This window comes from Tamandua tetradactyla, chromosome 5 (assembly GCF_023851605.1).
Source record: "Tamandua tetradactyla isolate mTamTet1 chromosome 5, mTamTet1.pri, whole genome shotgun sequence".
Classification (NCBI taxonomy): Eukaryota; Metazoa; Chordata; class Mammalia; order Pilosa; family Myrmecophagidae; genus Tamandua; species Tamandua tetradactyla.
In genome coordinates this window covers 182,818,501-182,835,508 of record NC_135331.1, presented here as the reverse complement: position 1 = coordinate 182,835,508, position 17,008 = coordinate 182,818,501, and the positions used below count along the sequence as shown (strand labels likewise).

General features: G+C 37.3%; 1 long non-coding RNA gene across 1 annotated transcript; it reads right to left on the bottom strand.

Moving 5' to 3' along the window:
- Window positions 1-3,085: 3,085 nt before the first annotated feature.
- On the bottom strand, window positions 3,086-7,857 carry LOC143682918 (uncharacterized). Its single transcript, XR_013175363.1, has 3 exons — window positions 7,781-7,857; window positions 6,073-6,246; window positions 3,086-3,397 (listed from the first exon to the last, which is right to left on the bottom strand). It is a non-coding gene; the product is annotated as an uncharacterized LOC143682918 (long non-coding RNA).
- Between the last annotated feature and the right edge of the window lie 9,151 nt (window positions 7,858-17,008).

The following is a 17,008-nucleotide window of genomic DNA, read 5'->3' as shown; positions in this document are numbered from 1 at the left end:
AATGCTTTTTTAAAAAGCCATTCCATTTCTGGTATATTGCATTTTGGCAGCATTTAACAAACCATTGCACTCTTCAATTTTATTTCTGACCACTTACTTACTTGGTTCATTTGCTTCTGTCACACTGGCCTTTTTGTTTTTCCTAAAACAAGGCACACTCATTCTTGCCTTTGCCTGGTTTGCTTCTGTTTTTCTGGAAGGCTCTGTCCCCAAGTCACATGACTTACACCTTCAGGACATTCCAGTCTCTGCTCATGTGTCATCTCCTCGCTCTAGTAACTCCTCTTCTTGACCTCTATTACTCTCTATCCTCTTGGATTTTGTCTCTTTAAAATGCACTCCATTATTTGAAACCATATTTATTGGCTTACTGTTTACTATCTTCCAGATGAGAATTTAGGTTTCCTGAGTGCAGGGGCTTTCACCATTCTTTCTGATGCTGGGTCTTCAGTGCCAAGAGTGGTGTCTGTCTGAGCAGTGAGTGGTCTATACATATCTAGATAAATAATCAAACTTTATTCAATAATGGGATTATTTGATCAATTAACACATTTTTAAATTAAAGTAGTTTTGATTTTAAATGTAAGAAGCATTTTATTGGTATTCAAATTATTTCCAGCAAATTGAATTTGTTTTCCCTCCACTGAGTCCTTCCTTACTGAATTAGTTTGACTCTGAGTTATTTTGATATCATTTCTGACTATGATGTTACATGAAAGCCTCAGATGTAATAACAATTAGAATATTTAAGTATATAACGCAAAGTCATAACTACATTTCACTTTTTCCTAAGAGCTTTTTATATTCATATGCAAATTTTTTTAATTTAATCACAATATTTCTTTCTTGTCCAGATATTGTCAGTAACAGTGAAAGGTCTGAGATTTTACACTACTTGCAAGGAGACAGGTCTGTCTACCACTTATTTACAGGTGGCAGAAGATACAAGACCTGGTTTAGAGTCTTGGGTTCAGAGAGCCGTGAAGAGGGGAGGTAAAGAGGGCAGGTTTTGGACTAACCAAGAACATGATGTGATCACTCAACCAAGACATAGCCTCTAACTCTGTGCTTCCTACAGGCTAGTTTTGGGTACCAAATAGAGTCCATTTCTGAAAAATTGGGGGATTGGTGAATAAATTTTTGATTGACTATTGTGTGTGTTTACAATGTGTGATTTTTAAAATAAGCAGCAACAATAATAAAAACTCTGACTGGTTGATTTTTACCCATATCTTTACAAATGTATCTGCTTTGAAAACTGTTACCTAACTGGAAGACTGCTGAGCTTGTGGACATTCTGAAATTTTTTCTTCATCCTCTTTTTTCTTTTTATTCTTTTTTTTTCTTTTCTGCCTGATGAATTGTTGAGAGGATAATAAGCCTCGATTTTTTAATTGGCCCATTTAATATTGGTTGCACAGATGTAAGACACTGTATACATTGTAGAGATAGCATTGGCAAGACTGTACAAATTACAACCTTTGATACAACACCATTGTGCAATTAATTTGTAAAGATTCCCATGTAGCTCTTTATTATAGTGATTTTTGGTTTTTGTACTAATTGAATGCTTTTTTGTGTTTTTAAATTATTTTCTTTATCTTTGCATGTTATAAAAGCTGAGATGTGGGTTTTGTTGTTGTTTAATTTTTTTATTGAGAAAAACCTTCACATATATACTTTCTATACATGGTGCATAACCAATGGCTCACGATATCATCACATAGTTCTGTATTCATAACTATGACCCTTTTTTCGAACATTTGCATCACTCAAGAAAAAGAAATAAAAAGAAAAAATCCATACATACCATGCAACTTACTGCTTCCTCTCATTGACCACTAATGTTTCCATCTACCCAATTTATTTCACTCTTTTTCCCCTCTATTATTTATTTATTTATTTTGCCATATTATTTACTCATCTGTCCATATCCTGGATATAAGGAGCATCAGACACAAGGCTCTCATATTCACACAGTCACATTGTAAACATTATAACTTTATAGACTCGTCTTAAAAGAATCTAGGCTACTGGAACACAGCTCAGCAGCTTTGGGTATTTCCCTCTAACCACTTCAACACACCACAAGATAAAAAGGGATATCCATATAATGCATAAGAATAACCTCCAGGATAACCTCTCGACTCTCTGAAATCTCTCAACTACTGAAACTACTTTTTCTCATTTCTGTCTTCTCCTTTTTGGTAAAGAAGGCTTCTCAATCTCTTGATGCTTGGTCCTGGCTTATTCCAGGCTTTCTGTTAGGTTTCTCTCATGTTGTCACGAAGATTTACACTCCTGGGAGTCATGTCCCACATAAGAGGGAAGGCAGCGAGTTCACATACTGAGTTGGCTTACAAAGAGAGGCCACATCTGAGCAACAAAAGAGGTTCTCTGGGGGTGACTCTTAGGCATAATTTTAAGTAGGCTTAGCCAATCTTTTGCAGGAATAAGTTTCACAGGGGCAAACTCCAGGATTGAAGGTGTGACCTATTGATTTGGTTGTCCCCACTGCTTGTGAGAGTATTAGAAATTCTCCAAATGGGAAGTTGAGTATTTCTTCCTTTCTCCCCATTCTCCCCACCCCAGGGGACTTTGCAAATACTTCTTTATTCACTACCCTAATCACTCTGGAATTTATTGGGGCATCACACTAATCTGAACAAACCAACAAAATCTCACTCCTTATTCAAGATTCCATGTACTTATAGTGTTCCACTAAACTGACCAGAAGAGTTAAATTAGAAAATGCATTACCCAAGATATAAATTTTGCACCAAATAAACATCTCATCCTTTAGTTTCACCCAGAAGTTGAGGTTTTAAAATATGAATGATATCATTCTTTACCCAGCCTTCTAGTATACCTTAGTCCTATCCAGATAGGTTTCATTCATATCTGTATTTGAAATCTGATTCCTTTTTCAACTTTATAAGCATTCCTGTATGGGGTACTGCTCACCCTCAGAGTTTCAGAGCTCTAACTCAGTCTCAGATGTCACATAAATACCGAAAGTTTCTGGGAAAGACCATGTTATATACAAACAGCTCAGGAGATGTGGGGTTTTTGAGTTCATTTATTGTTAGTATCCGGATTTTTATGTAAATTTTGTATGCATCTCTGAATGATGAAACCACAAGTTGGCCTATGACAAGTTGACAGAATGCAAGGTATCTTCTAGGTTGAAATAATTCACAGTTGGTGAATGTCGTTTTGTAACACACCTTGTACAATCTTCTTTAAAGAAACACTACAGTATAGTTTTAGTATCTACCTGCTGAATTATTCAATACAGACCTACGCACAGCAGGGGTCTTGGTACAGAATTTAAGTGTCAGGATCCACAGGTGTGATCTTGCATAAACAGTCCAAACTGATCACTTCACTTGTGTACCTAGTTTAAAACATAAATAAATGGATTGTTTTAAAATTTTTAAAAAAGACCTCATTCAGAGACAACTGATAGTTTATTACCTTTGACAGCAGCAATAACCAGAGTGTAACTGATAATGCCCAATTACCACAAGGCAACAAGGGCCAGGTGAAACCTGCACATGTAGGGATTTAAATTACAGAAAGCCCCATGGTTCGAAAATGTCAATCCTTTATAATTGGCCGCAAGAAAATCTGCTCAATCTTTGACCCAGAAAGAGACAACTTCCTAAGCCAGGGGTGGGGGTGGCAGTTGGGGGGTGGGGGTGGAAACCTGCCTTTTTCTCCAGAGAAAGATACCATCTCTGTATTCCAAGGCTGTTTGCTATATTACATTCTTGAAAAGACAGTCCAGATCATCATCAGTCAGTGCCTCTGCTCATAAAACATTCAGAAATGCAAGAGACTTATGGAGAAGTGTGCCCCAATACATATTTTTTCTTATACATTTTTTAATGAAGAATTTTTCTTAATATAGTTGGCTAATATAAATATATTGGCAATGAGCTATCAGTAAAAAGTTTGCATTGCTACAGAAATACTAAACTTTTATCATATCAAAAGAAGTGACATCTCAGTTTTCATTTGACTATTGGCTACTTAGTGTTTTGTTTAGTTATTTTGTTTTGTTTAACAAACAGACAATCATCATATAACAAGAAATCTGGAAATAGTACAGAACTAGTATAGTGGCTTGTCAATGCATAGAAATCCAGTCTTTTGTGGGTTTTCTGCTCTACCCTCTTTACCGTGTGGGTAAGATGTGGTGCAGATCATTGGTTTAAACCATGGAGTATGGGGCTATGGAACAGAAGTGGATTAGATGCTACACTGTTGGTGCTGCCATTTCATGGTAATGTCACTTTTGCTAAGTCATCTTACCTCCCCAAGCTTCCAAGTGCAGATTTTTAAAATGGCAATTATTGTAGTACATATCCTATATACCTCAAAGGTTTATCATAAGGGTCACAAAGGTAAATGTGTGGTTGACAAAGAGTTGATTTGAGTCTGGAGAAAAACTGACTCTTTCACAGTGTATTTATCATCTAAATTCTAAAGACACACTTTTAAAATCTTACAAGTTGAGGATTTTCAATTAACCAAGGAGAAACTCAGGGCCAAGTACTGCAGCTACATTAAGCTATTGGCTATTCCAGAAAAGTGCCACAAAATATGAAACTTAATTGGCTTTGTCCACACCCTTTCTTCTGCTGACAATACCCTGTCCCTGTAGCCTACATGCATCATTCATTCTGCAAGGCCAAGTTAATTAATATCTGTAGAATCTCTTCCCCGACTCCTTGGACCAACTTGGCCCCTCTGTAGTGCCCACATTTGATAATTATTAGAGTGTCTCATCTTTACTTCCATGTGTATCTGTTTATCCCAATAAGTAGTTACTACTTTGGTGATTAGGGACCCTATTTGACTTACCTTGGAATCCATGGTACCTAGAATTGTTTGCAATTATCAAGACCTTGAATTATATTGGATGAAAGAAAGAATGAAGGAAGGAAGGGAGGACAGGAGGAAGGAAGGGAGGGAAAGGAGAGACAGGGAAGAAGAAAGAAAGGAAGGATGGGAAATGAAAGGAAATTTTTCAAATTTTAAAACTATTCTTGAGATATATCATGGCATTATGAATAAGAAAATAGACTCTGGAATCAAATATCTAAGTTTGAATTCTACCTCAGTTTTCTATCAACTGAAAAGCTTAAACAAGTGTCTTATCTTTGGTGAATCACAAATTCCTCAACTATAGCACAAAAATAAAATTAGCACCTACTTGATAGAATTTTGTCAGGACTAAATGAATTAGCCCATACAGACAGCTTAGAACTGAGCCTATCCTATATTGATCACTCAATAAGCATTAGCTATTGATATTAAAATTGATTCATCTCCCCCAATACCACTACCAAATAATAAGTGGTTACCAATTACACCTTCAGAGATTAATGGTGGGTCAGTGGCATTGGGGCATTTTGTGGAAATGGCTATTTCAATAAAGGAATAAGCCAATTCTCATTAAGGATGATTATATGGAAAAGACACAGGAAGCAGCCAAGAGCTGGAAGTCAACGGAATTTGGAAGAAGAAAGAGAAAAATACTGCCATATGCATTGCCATTTGACAGAAAACCCAAGGAACTCCAAAGATTGTGGACCAATCCAAAGATACAAACCCAAGGAAAACCCATGGTTTTAGCCTCTGAAACCATGAGCCAATAAATTACTCTTATTAAGCAAATAAATAAATAAATAAATAAATAAATAAAAATAGGAGGGATTATGGGTTATAGAGAATATGACCAGACACTTTGAGAAAGCTATCATTTATCCATAATATTAATTGTGCCCATTGTTGCACAGTACTCTCCCAGTTTATGTTCATTTTTTGCTATATATTGTAACTGTCTTCTTGGAAAACATACCCTGTTGAGATGAGGGGGCAGGGAGGGCCGGGGGTGTGTGACTGAAACTCTCCATCCTTCAGTAAATGTTTTGGTTTGTTAAAGATTCTGGAATGCAATATACCAGAAAAGGAATGGCTTTTAACAAGAGGATTTATTACATTGCAAGTTCACAGTTCTGAGGCAGTAAAAATGTCCAAACTAAGGCATCCAGATAAAAATACCTTGAATCAAGAAAGGCTGATGGGTCAGGAACACCTCTGTCAGCTGCAAAGGCACATGGCTGATGTCTGCTGGGTTTCAAACAGCTTTCCTGGGAGTATTTCCTTTCTGCATCTCCAAACATCTGGATCTCAAGTTGGCTCTGTTGGCTCTGAAGCTTCATCCAAAATAGTTCTCTAATATTGAATTAGAATTAAAGGACATGGCTTTCCTTGGGTATACAACAGTTTCAAATCTACACAGTGAACTTTCCTCAGAATCACTGTGACCTGAAAACTAATGCAAACCTCTTGGTCAGATGTTTACTTTGATCCTTTCCCTCTAATAAGAAACAAGATTTAATGAAATTTCCAGGGCTTTACCAAATTGGTGGAGAAAGATTTTTTTTAATTGCCCAGTATATTCGCTCTGTATTGCAGATGCAGAAGCACTATAGAGAAGCATGAGGTTTAAGATCACCTAAGCACTTACCAACACCAATTCTAGAATGCAAGTGTCCGGTTCCTCAGGTGCCATCAGGCATGCAGCATCAAATGAACATGCACCACTGTCAATGCTACATCTTCCCTTCCAAATATCAAACTGCCTCACCTTATTACTAAACAGTTCCTCTCTCTGCTTCAGATAAAACCTATTTTGGACAGTAAATATAAAGTTAAAAATTCCAGTTTCATGAGATAAAAAATACAGTAGGAAATCACAACAGATGATGACTTTTTCATTTCAATTTTTGCCTAAATTTTTTTCTAGACGTACATAATTGAAATATATATAATGTTTTGAACTGGATTGTTTTAGGGCACAGCCTAATGCTTGGAGACTATTGCTTCAAAATTGTTTTAAGCAATGATGGTCACTATTGCAGTCTTGATTTCACTCCAGAAATCTGCATCATTTCCTTTTAAACTGCCAGCAATGTTCACTTTCTAAGCCTGACTCCAATGGGCCTGGCATTGAACCCTGCTGTCACCATAAGTCCGTCATCCTCTGATGGATATCGCAGGAGCCCTGTGTGAAAGGTAAAACGTGCTGCATGACACTGTGACATTGTCTGTGAAAGGGTGTTCATTCTTTACGAACATTCCCACGGAGAAACCTGACCTCTGTTCATCACAAACAGGAACTTTTTTTTCTTTTTTTTAAACCGGAAGGTAGAGTGAGAGAGGAAACACTGTTGATTTCTGGGAGAAGTGGTGCTGGAAGTCCAGTTTGCTGGCTCTGGGAACAATGATGGGAAGCCCAGTGAGGCATGTCCCTTTACTGACAATCATGGAAAACGCTTCCACTCCTCTGCGGAAACAGCAGTTCAAAGACAGGACACAGAGTCCCTAAGTTCTGGCAGCTCTGAAATAAAAACTGTTTGGTTCTCCCACTCCCTGCATTGGTAAAATGAAAGAGGAATTTCCATGCAGGTGAACTGGTCTAAGATGTGGGTCTTAATACATCCACAATGCTATTTGTCTCCATTCTGAGTTCTACCCATTTGTTCAATAAAGATGCACTAATCACTTTCTCTGCAATGAGCTAGGCACTGAAGACACCAAGATGAACAAGCCTTCTCCCTGCCCTCAAGAAATGTATAATCGAGACAGACATATGAATTGGAAAACGCATTATTCCGGAAAGCTATTAGGCATTATGCAATCAAATTACCATGACTGAGCAATCTTTCTCTTGTTATGCAAGCCAGAGAAATTCCCAAATCCTTACCAGCCTGGGCCTTCATGTCAGCTCTTTTAAAGTCCACAGTGAGTAGGAGGCAAGAGGAGCTTTCCTCTTCCTGCTAGAAGCAAAAAGCTAGATGTAACAAAGTAACATGATTGCGTTTTACAAACACATAGTGCCGAGTAAATTAAAAAGGAAGAAACAGGAAAGATAAAAAAAAGACTCTCTAACAGTGCCATATGTGTAAATTAAAATACATGCACACAAAGTAACAGTGCCTATTTACAAGAATGCATATCAATAAAAGGATACACGAGAAACACATTAAACTGATGGCCTATGGGTGGGGAGGGTCTCCAGAGTGAAGGCAATAGAAGAGATTCGATAAACAAGCTGGAGAGGAGTCTTTATAGACCACAGATGTTTATGTGACACAAACTGAGGAAAGTGAATTAATCAACCCTCAACCAAATTCCTAAAAGACTAAGAAAAGAAAAATAGATCATTTCAGTACAAACTAGTAAGTGTGCTTAGAATGCCATGTTATAGCAGAGAAGGTTGATAAAATCAACTGTGGGGGATCCAGGAAACATGGCAAGAGGTGACATCTAGACTAAACCTCACAGCTGTAGCTCTATCTCCCAGCACATTCTTGGCCTTTGAATCTGAATTCAATCCTATCCCAAGTGAGAGTTAATTCAAGGATAATTATTCATTCCAAAGTAATGAGGTGGGTACTGTTGCAGAATAGAAAATGGAAGTTCAGGGAGCAGCTGGCCTCAGCTTCTCCCCTAGATTGGCAGGGCTAAGGTAGAGCAAGGTCATGCCCAGAGCCTATTCCCCTTGACCACAGCTGCCCCAACTTGCTCGGGGATACTGAGGCAGAAATCCATGATGGTTCTTCACTCTGATTTTGTGCCGACTGCCACTGCCAGGGCTCTTGCACTGTCTTGTTTGTTTGCTTTAAGACACAACCTTGCATTTCCCTCCTAACAGTTAGGTCCCTGGCTTACTCCACCCTGACCTGATTTCTTTGTCTCTCTGGAATCTGTGTGCTCAGGAAGAATGCTTGGAATCCTTGGGAACCAACGTCTGCCATGTGCCCAGCCCCATATCTGAGCCTACTACCTGATGCTAACATTCTTTCATGGAGACATCCTTCCCTTGCCTTCCTGCCTTTCTGCGTCCATCACCGTGCACCTTCCTTCACCTTAGCCTCCCCGTGACTGCTCTGTTTGCCAATCTGGCTTTTTCCCCATCCTGTGAGGCTGAGACTGCTCTGCGTGCGTCTGGCACAGGCCGGGGGAGAGGTGTGGTACAACTGGTGATGCCCAGGGACCCCGAAGCCACTGATTCACTGCACAGACATAAGCAGGTTATTTAACATCTGCAGATCAGTTCTCTCAAGGCTTAAGGCAGAAATATTCTATCTGAGGGTTCCAGGTTTTTAATAACTATTTAAAGAATGCATATATGAGGAGTCCTGACAGCCATATCTGGCATGAAGCAAGTGCTCTGGAAATGTTCCAGGCTGTCATTTTCTCCCCAGGCTTTTGTCCATTCTGGGATCCCTGGCACATTCCTAAATTTTTACTTCTGGCCCCGGGAATAAGTATACTACCAGGAAAATGAAACAAAGAAAGAAAACCCCAATTTTCTCCAAGCTAAAAAGATATGTTTTTTTGGAGGGATAATGAAATGTAATATAGTGGGAACAGCCCAGAGTCTGATTCCAGATGACCTGGGCCTCATTCACAGCTGTCCCTTCCTCATGTGTGGTGCTGGGGAAATTTCTCTCTCTTGGCCCATTTCCCTGTTTAGCAAATGGAAATGAAAATAACCTCCATCTCCCCGGGATAGTTGTGAGGATTCAGCAAGGTAAAACTTGTGAAAGCCCCATGTAAATAGTGTTAAGCTAATATTGCCTTTGCTTTTGTCATTGTTATCTCTCCTTTGTTTCATGCCACTAGAAACTGTGTCATATTTCCTGCAGAGTCAATGAGCCGTAACCCCAGTTCAATATTCCAGGAACAAAGTTGTTCCTTTATAATGGCTGAGCCTCATGTTTTGAATTAACTGTCCTGATGCATTGTGACATTAGAAAAAAGAATCAATGTTTGATGCTAAGTCCGTCACTAATATGGTATCTTTTAAAAGTAAAAGACAAGTACCACACACTCAAACACACAAATTTAATTTTTCCCTTTATTTCATACTTATAAGGTATCATTCATTGGTGTGTAAAATCAAAAGGACTAAGCAACTTGAAAAAATCAAGACTTTCTAACATATATATTGGCTATATCACTGAATGCTTACAAAATCCTGGGAAGTGGGAGATACAATATTATACCTCTCTGCAGATGAGTCTCAAGAGAGCTGGGAGGTTTCATTAATATCATGTGGCTATTTACCATTGAATTGAGGACTTGAACCCAGGTGGCTGGACTATTATCCCAGTATTCTTTCATTATATTGTGAAGAAGCTTTAGCATTCTTTTCCCATATAAATATCAAGAAGAATTTATGTTTATCAGCCACAGCTCTTTACAAGACAGCTAACAGAACAGGGTAAGTGAATGTATTCGTGTAGCTTGGGGGTGTTCTAGTTTGCAAGCTGCCAAAGGAACAGCTTTTAAAAAGGGGAATTTATTAAGTTGCGAGTTTACATGTTCTTAGGCTATGAAAGATGTCCAAATTAAAGCAAGGCTATAGAAATGTCCAAATTAAGGCACCAACAAGAGAATACCTTCACTTAAAAAAGGCCAATGAAGTTCAGGGTTTCTCTCTCAGCTGGGAGGACACATGGAGATGTCTGCTAGCTTTTTCTCCCAGCTACATGTTTCATGACGCTCCCCCAGGGGCATTTTCCTTCTTCATCTCCAAAGGTCTCTGGCTGCGTGGGCTCTAGTTGCTCTCGTAGCTCTAAAGCTTTTTCCAAAATGGTTCCCTCTTAAAGGGCTCCAGTAAGCAGCCCCACTTTCAGTGGGTGTAGACATATCTCCATGGAAACCATCTAATCAAAAATTACCACCCATAATTGGGTGGGTCACATCTCCATGGATAATCAAAAAGCACCCAGCAATATTGAATGAAGATTAAGACATGGCTTTTCTGGGGCACACAATAGATTCAAACATACACAAATGGGTGGGGAGTAGAGGTATAGAGGAATGGAATGTTTCATGTAAATTAGATACAGTCTTCCTCCACTGGAATGTACCACAGTGCGCTTAAGTATTACCCCAGGTTCACAAAACTGCCTTCCACAGATACATTCATGCTTGTAGTCAATCCCTCTGTTCTTCCATACTCTGAGCCATTTTTCTCAGTTGAACCTATGAAACTTTACTAATATAGGGTAACAGAAGCGAGGATCATGGCATCTCTTTAACATGAAGTATCCCTCGGATGTGAGTCATGGGCACCAGCTAGGACAATAATTGTTCAATGAACTCATAATATAAGTTCTATGATATTCCTTGGATGCCCAGTAGGGTGTAATAGTAAGGATGCTTTCAGCCAGGTGGACTGCTTAGGACAATCAGCGAAAAGCATCCCAGATAAAATGAGATTGAGTAGGAATCCTAAATGATATATGGCAATTTTCAAAAGGCCATAAAAACTTAAGTGAAAGGGAATAGTAATTACCATGGCCTTTTCCATTTCTTGACACAATGCACTGAAGATGTACTCCCTTGTTTTTCCTCCGCTATTACTTTCTTAAAGTCTGTGGATTATTTCCTAGGAAAAAAGGATACTTATGAAATTGCAAATGTATTTATAAATGTATTAATTATCTCTCAGGATCAAAATGTTACTAGCTTATCTTTATAAAACTCAAGTGTGTTTATGCGCTTATGAAATTATGCAATTATGAAATTCCTACTGCTAAATAATGACTTAAAGTTTTCTCTGAGCTCATTTCTTTTTTTAAAAAAAGAATGAACACTTTTAGTTTGCATGAGTCTATGGAATACTGAGTCATCAAAGATCCAAAACTGCATTACAGATGGACTGGTTTTTTCAAAAGGGATTTATCAGGTTACAAATGTACAATCTAAGGCCATGAAAATGTCCAAATTAAGACATCAGGATGGAGATACCTTCTCTGAAGAAAGGCAGCTGGCATCTAGGGTGCCTCTGCCACATGGGAAGGCACATGGTACCTTCTGCTTGTCCTTCTTTCCTGGGCTCTGGTTTCAAAATGGCTCCCTCAGTTTCTGGGGGTCCTACTTGCTTCTACTGGGCATTTCCTATCTCTCATCTCTCTCCAACATCTCTGCCTTTTATCCTCTCATAAAGGATTCCAGCAAAGGGATAAAGACCCACCTTGAATGGACTGAGTGAAATCTCCTTGGAAACAACCTAAGCAAAAGTTCCCACCCAACAGTAGGTCTGCGCCCACAGGGATGGGTTAAAAGAACATAAGCTTTTGGGGGGAACATAACAGATTCAAACCAGCACACCAGTCTTTAGTTTAGGATTTTGACTAATCATTACTTTTTTTTCCTTTCATACATAAGGTCTTCAATCCACGGGAGTGTAAAAGAGTGATCATTATTTGATAATTTCAGTATAATGCTTTATCTGACTATTAACATATGAAAACAATGGTAAATTATTAAAATATTAACATCAAGGACTCCAGAGCCAGATAATCTTGATTAAAAATCTGGTTCTATCACTTTTTGGGTATAAGTCCTTGTGCAAACTACTTAATCTCTCTGTGCCTCAAGTTCCATAATTGTAAAATGGGGATAATAACAGTACCTACCTAATAGGGTTGTTACACAGAATAAATAAGTTAATATTTGTAAATGATTTAGAACAATTCTGGATGCCTAATGGATCCTAAATAAATTTTAAGTTGTATTTATTTTAATAAATAAAGAGGCCATGAAATTAAATTTCACAAAATGAAATTCAAACATTCATTTATTATTGTTACTATAATTTATATAAATTTAAATACATTTATTTTTATAAATTTTAATTTTAATTATGTATTAAATACATTTATAAGCTTAAATAAATGTATGATAGATGCCATGCATATTATTGTTGCTTAGTCTCTTTCGAAATTTGTCTTTCAAAATCTAATTGAGATCTCTAGGCTTTTAGTTGACCAAGACGTTCCAAGGTGCCCTTCCCCCACAGAATCTTTGAACCTAGAAAAATTGGTAAAGCCATTTTCCTCAGAACTCTAGAAAACAGCTAAAGGGTTGAAGTAACTTGGCAAGTGCCAAGTCAAGAAAACAGAGCTTGGGCAGGCCACGGTGGCTCAGCAGGTAGGAATGCTTGCCTGCAATGCCAGAGGACCCGGGTTCGATTTCCGGTGCCTGCCCATGTTAAAAAAAAAAACAAAAAAAAAAAAACCAGAGCTATAAAAAAGTGGCAAGAAAAACTCATGGTACCCTTGCTGGCCCCATCGCATCCCTTCCCAGTGTGGTAAGACCTAACCTGTTCTCCCAAGGTAGGTTGTTGGTCTCGTTTTGGAGGGGGCAGAGTAACCTCTATGTACAAAATGTGGTGCCTATGTATTGGTGGCAGTCATTCAGGTGGCAGACTGAAAGACTAAACCAGGAAACTGATCTCTTCCTCACTCTCCTGGGACTGGGTCTCCAGCAGAAGTAGATTATGGATAACTAAAACAGTGTAAGAAACAATTAAGTCAAAGCAACTTGCGACAAGGGATAACCTGCTTTAAGTCATTCAGTAGAGCACAGGGGAGTTCTATTTCATAAGGAGTTGAGGAGAATTCAAATTACTGTAAATAGGGAAATTCCTAAGGTCACAAACAAACACAAGCACAGGAGAATGACTCAGGCTCATAGAGAAAAAAAATGATCAGACCATGCTCTTCACTTTTACCTTGGACTGATTCCAAAGACTAAATTTTGAAGAGCACCAACCAGAGCACAGTCAATTTGTAAACACTGAGAGGTCTCTTTTGCATTGGTTGGTCTATTTTTGTTAGCTTCTGGTACTCAAGGAAATCTCTATTATATCACTAGCTTGATTCAAACTTAAAGAACAGACAGATCATGGGCTAAATCCCAGAGTTAACTTTTAGAATGTTAAAATGTATAGTGTACAAAAAAAGATTACAAGATAAGTTGGGAAACAGGAAATGATGGCCCATCAAAAGTAAAAAGATAAATATCCAGAAGCTATCAATGAGGAAGAACAGACTTTCATGACAGACAAAATTTTTTTTAAAAGATCCTTAATGTACTAAAGGAGATAAAGGAAAACAAAGAGAAATAACTAAAGGATATCAGGAAAACAATGAATGAATAATATGAGAATCTCAATGAGAGAGAGAAATCTTTAAAAGAAACTAAATAGAAATACTGCAATTGAAGAACTCAACAATTGAATGAAAAATTCCCTGAAGGGTTACAACAACAGAGTTGGCAAAAGAAAGAATTAGTCAACACAAAGACAATACAATTGAATGATCAAGACTAAGGAGCAAAAAGAAAAAAGAACAGAAAAAATGAACAGAATCTAAGAGACCTGTGGGGCACAATCAATCATACCAATATATGCATCATGGAAATCCCAGAAGCAGAATAAAGAGAAAAGCAAGCAGAAGGAATGTTGAAGAAATAACAGCAGAAAACTTCCCCAATTTAACAAAAGATGTCAATATGTACATCAGGTATGCCAATGAACCCTCAACAGGATAAACTTAAAAAAGAACCATGGCCAGACACATGCCCACATGCTTAACAAAATGTTGAGTGCCAAGGACAAAGAGAGAGTTCTGAAAGCTGTACGAGAAAAGCAACATATTAGGACAAGGGAGTCCTTGTAAGATTAAGTGACAACTTCTCATTAGAAAACATGGAGGCAAGAAGGGAGTAGGACAAAAATTTAAAGTAATGAAAGAAAATAATTGCCAACCAGCAAGACTGTATTTCAAAAATGAGGGTGAGATTAAGACATTCTCAGATAAACAAATGCTGAGGGAATTTGTCACCACTAGACTTGCCCTACAAGCAATTCTAAAGGGAATTATTCAGTTGATAGGAATGGACAATAAGCAAAGGATCAAAATAATATTAAGAAATAAAGATCTCCAACAAATGTGACTATATCAGGAGTAATTATAAATGTCAGACTATTGTATGATACTTTTTGTTGCGTTCCTTCACTTTTTACTTATTACAGATTTACCTATTACAGATAGTGATAATATCTATGGTTTTAGACATACATATAATTTGTAACAAGTATAAAAAAGGTAGGAGGATGGACATAAAGATAGTGTATATGTATGCTATTGAAGTTAAGTTGTTATCAAGTCAAAAGTAATTGTTACCAACTCAATGGGAGAAAATATTTGGGAACCATATATCTGATATGGGTTTGATATACAATATATATAAAGAAATCTTACAACTCAGCAATAAAAAGACAAACACCCAATATAAAAATGGGAAGGACATCAATAGACATTTCTCTAAAGAAGAAATACAGATGGCTGTGAAGCACATGAAAAGATGGTCAGCTTCACTAGCTACTAGGAAAATGCAAATCAAAACCACAATGAGATATCATCTCACACCTACTATAATGGCTGCTATTAAACAAATAGGCAATTACAAGTGTTAGGATGTGGAGAATTTGGAATAGTTATTCACTGCTGGTAGGAATATAGCATGGTACAGCTGCTGTGGAGGATGGTTTGATGGTTCCTCAGGAAGCGAAATAGAGTTACCTTATGACCTGGCAATCCCACTACTTGGGATATACCCAGAAGATTTGAAAGCAGAGTCACAAGCCGACGTTTGAACACTGACATTCATAGCAGCATTATTCACAATTGCCAAAATATGAAAACAACCCAAATGTCCATCAACAGATGAATGGGTAAACAAAATGTGGCATGTATATAAGATGGAATATTGTTCAGCAGTCAAAAGGAATGAAGTCCCAAAGCACATGATAACATGGATGAACCTTGAAGATATTATGTTTAGTGAAATAATTCAGACACAAAAGGAAAACTATTTCATGATCCCACTGGTTTGAAGTAATTATAATATGTAAACTCACAGACATAAAAATTAAAATATAGATTATCAGGATATAAAATGAGGCTTAAGAATGGAGAGCAGTTGCTTAATTTGCACAGAATGTTTAACTACAGTGGATTTAAATGTTTGGAAATGGACAGAGGTGATTGCATGCTATTGTGAGGATAATTAACAGTGCTGAATGGCATGTGAGTGTGTTGGAAAAGGGAAGTTTAGAGTCATGTATATCATCAAAAGGAAATTTGGAAGTTAAAACATGGAAATGTATAAGACAGTGAATCTTGTAGTGGACAATGTCCAGGATTAACTGTACAAATATAAAAATGCTTTTTCATGAACTAGAACAGATGTGAAACATTTATTATAAAGAGCTAATGATAGAGGGTTATATGGAAAAAATGTACCTATTGCAAACTGTGGATTGCAGTTGACAGTAATATTTTAATATTCTATTATCAACAGTAAAAAAATTTACCACACCAACACCATGTGTAAATAGTATGTGGGGATGAGATGTATGTGAGGATTAGGGCTTTTTAAAATTTTTATTTCTTTTCTGGAGAAATGAAAATGTTCCTAACTTACTTATGGTGCTGTATGCACAACTGTGATGATACTGTGAGCCAGAGATTGTATACTTCAGGTGGTTTCTATGCTGTGTGCATACATATCAATAAAATTGCATTTTTTTAAAACAGAAAGAAAAAATTGATTGTTATAGATTTAAGATGTTAGATTTAGACTCCATGGCAACCACAAAGGAAAGATATGAAAAATATATGCAGAAAGAAATGAGAGGGGGCTCAAGATGGTACAATACAGAAAATCAAATAAATATGACAGTCAGCACTAACAAAAGAATTGAGGAAAAAAATGTAAAAGACTTACAAAGAACAACTAGCAAAACAGCAAAAGAAAGTCCTGTATTGTCACTTGTTAAATTAAATGTAAACAGATTAAACTCCCCAGTCAAAAGACAGAATTTGGCAGAATGGATTAAAAAAAAAAGCATAACTAATAATGTGTTATTTATAAGAGACTCATCTTCAATTCAAGACAAGCTAGGTTGAAAGTGAGAAGATGGAAATATATATACAGCAGGTAGTGATCAAAAGAGACCTGAAGAAGTTATACTAATATTAGATAAAATAGATGCTACATCAAAACTGTTATGCGGGACACAGAGGGTCACTATATACTAAAAAAAAGGGATCAATTCAGCAAA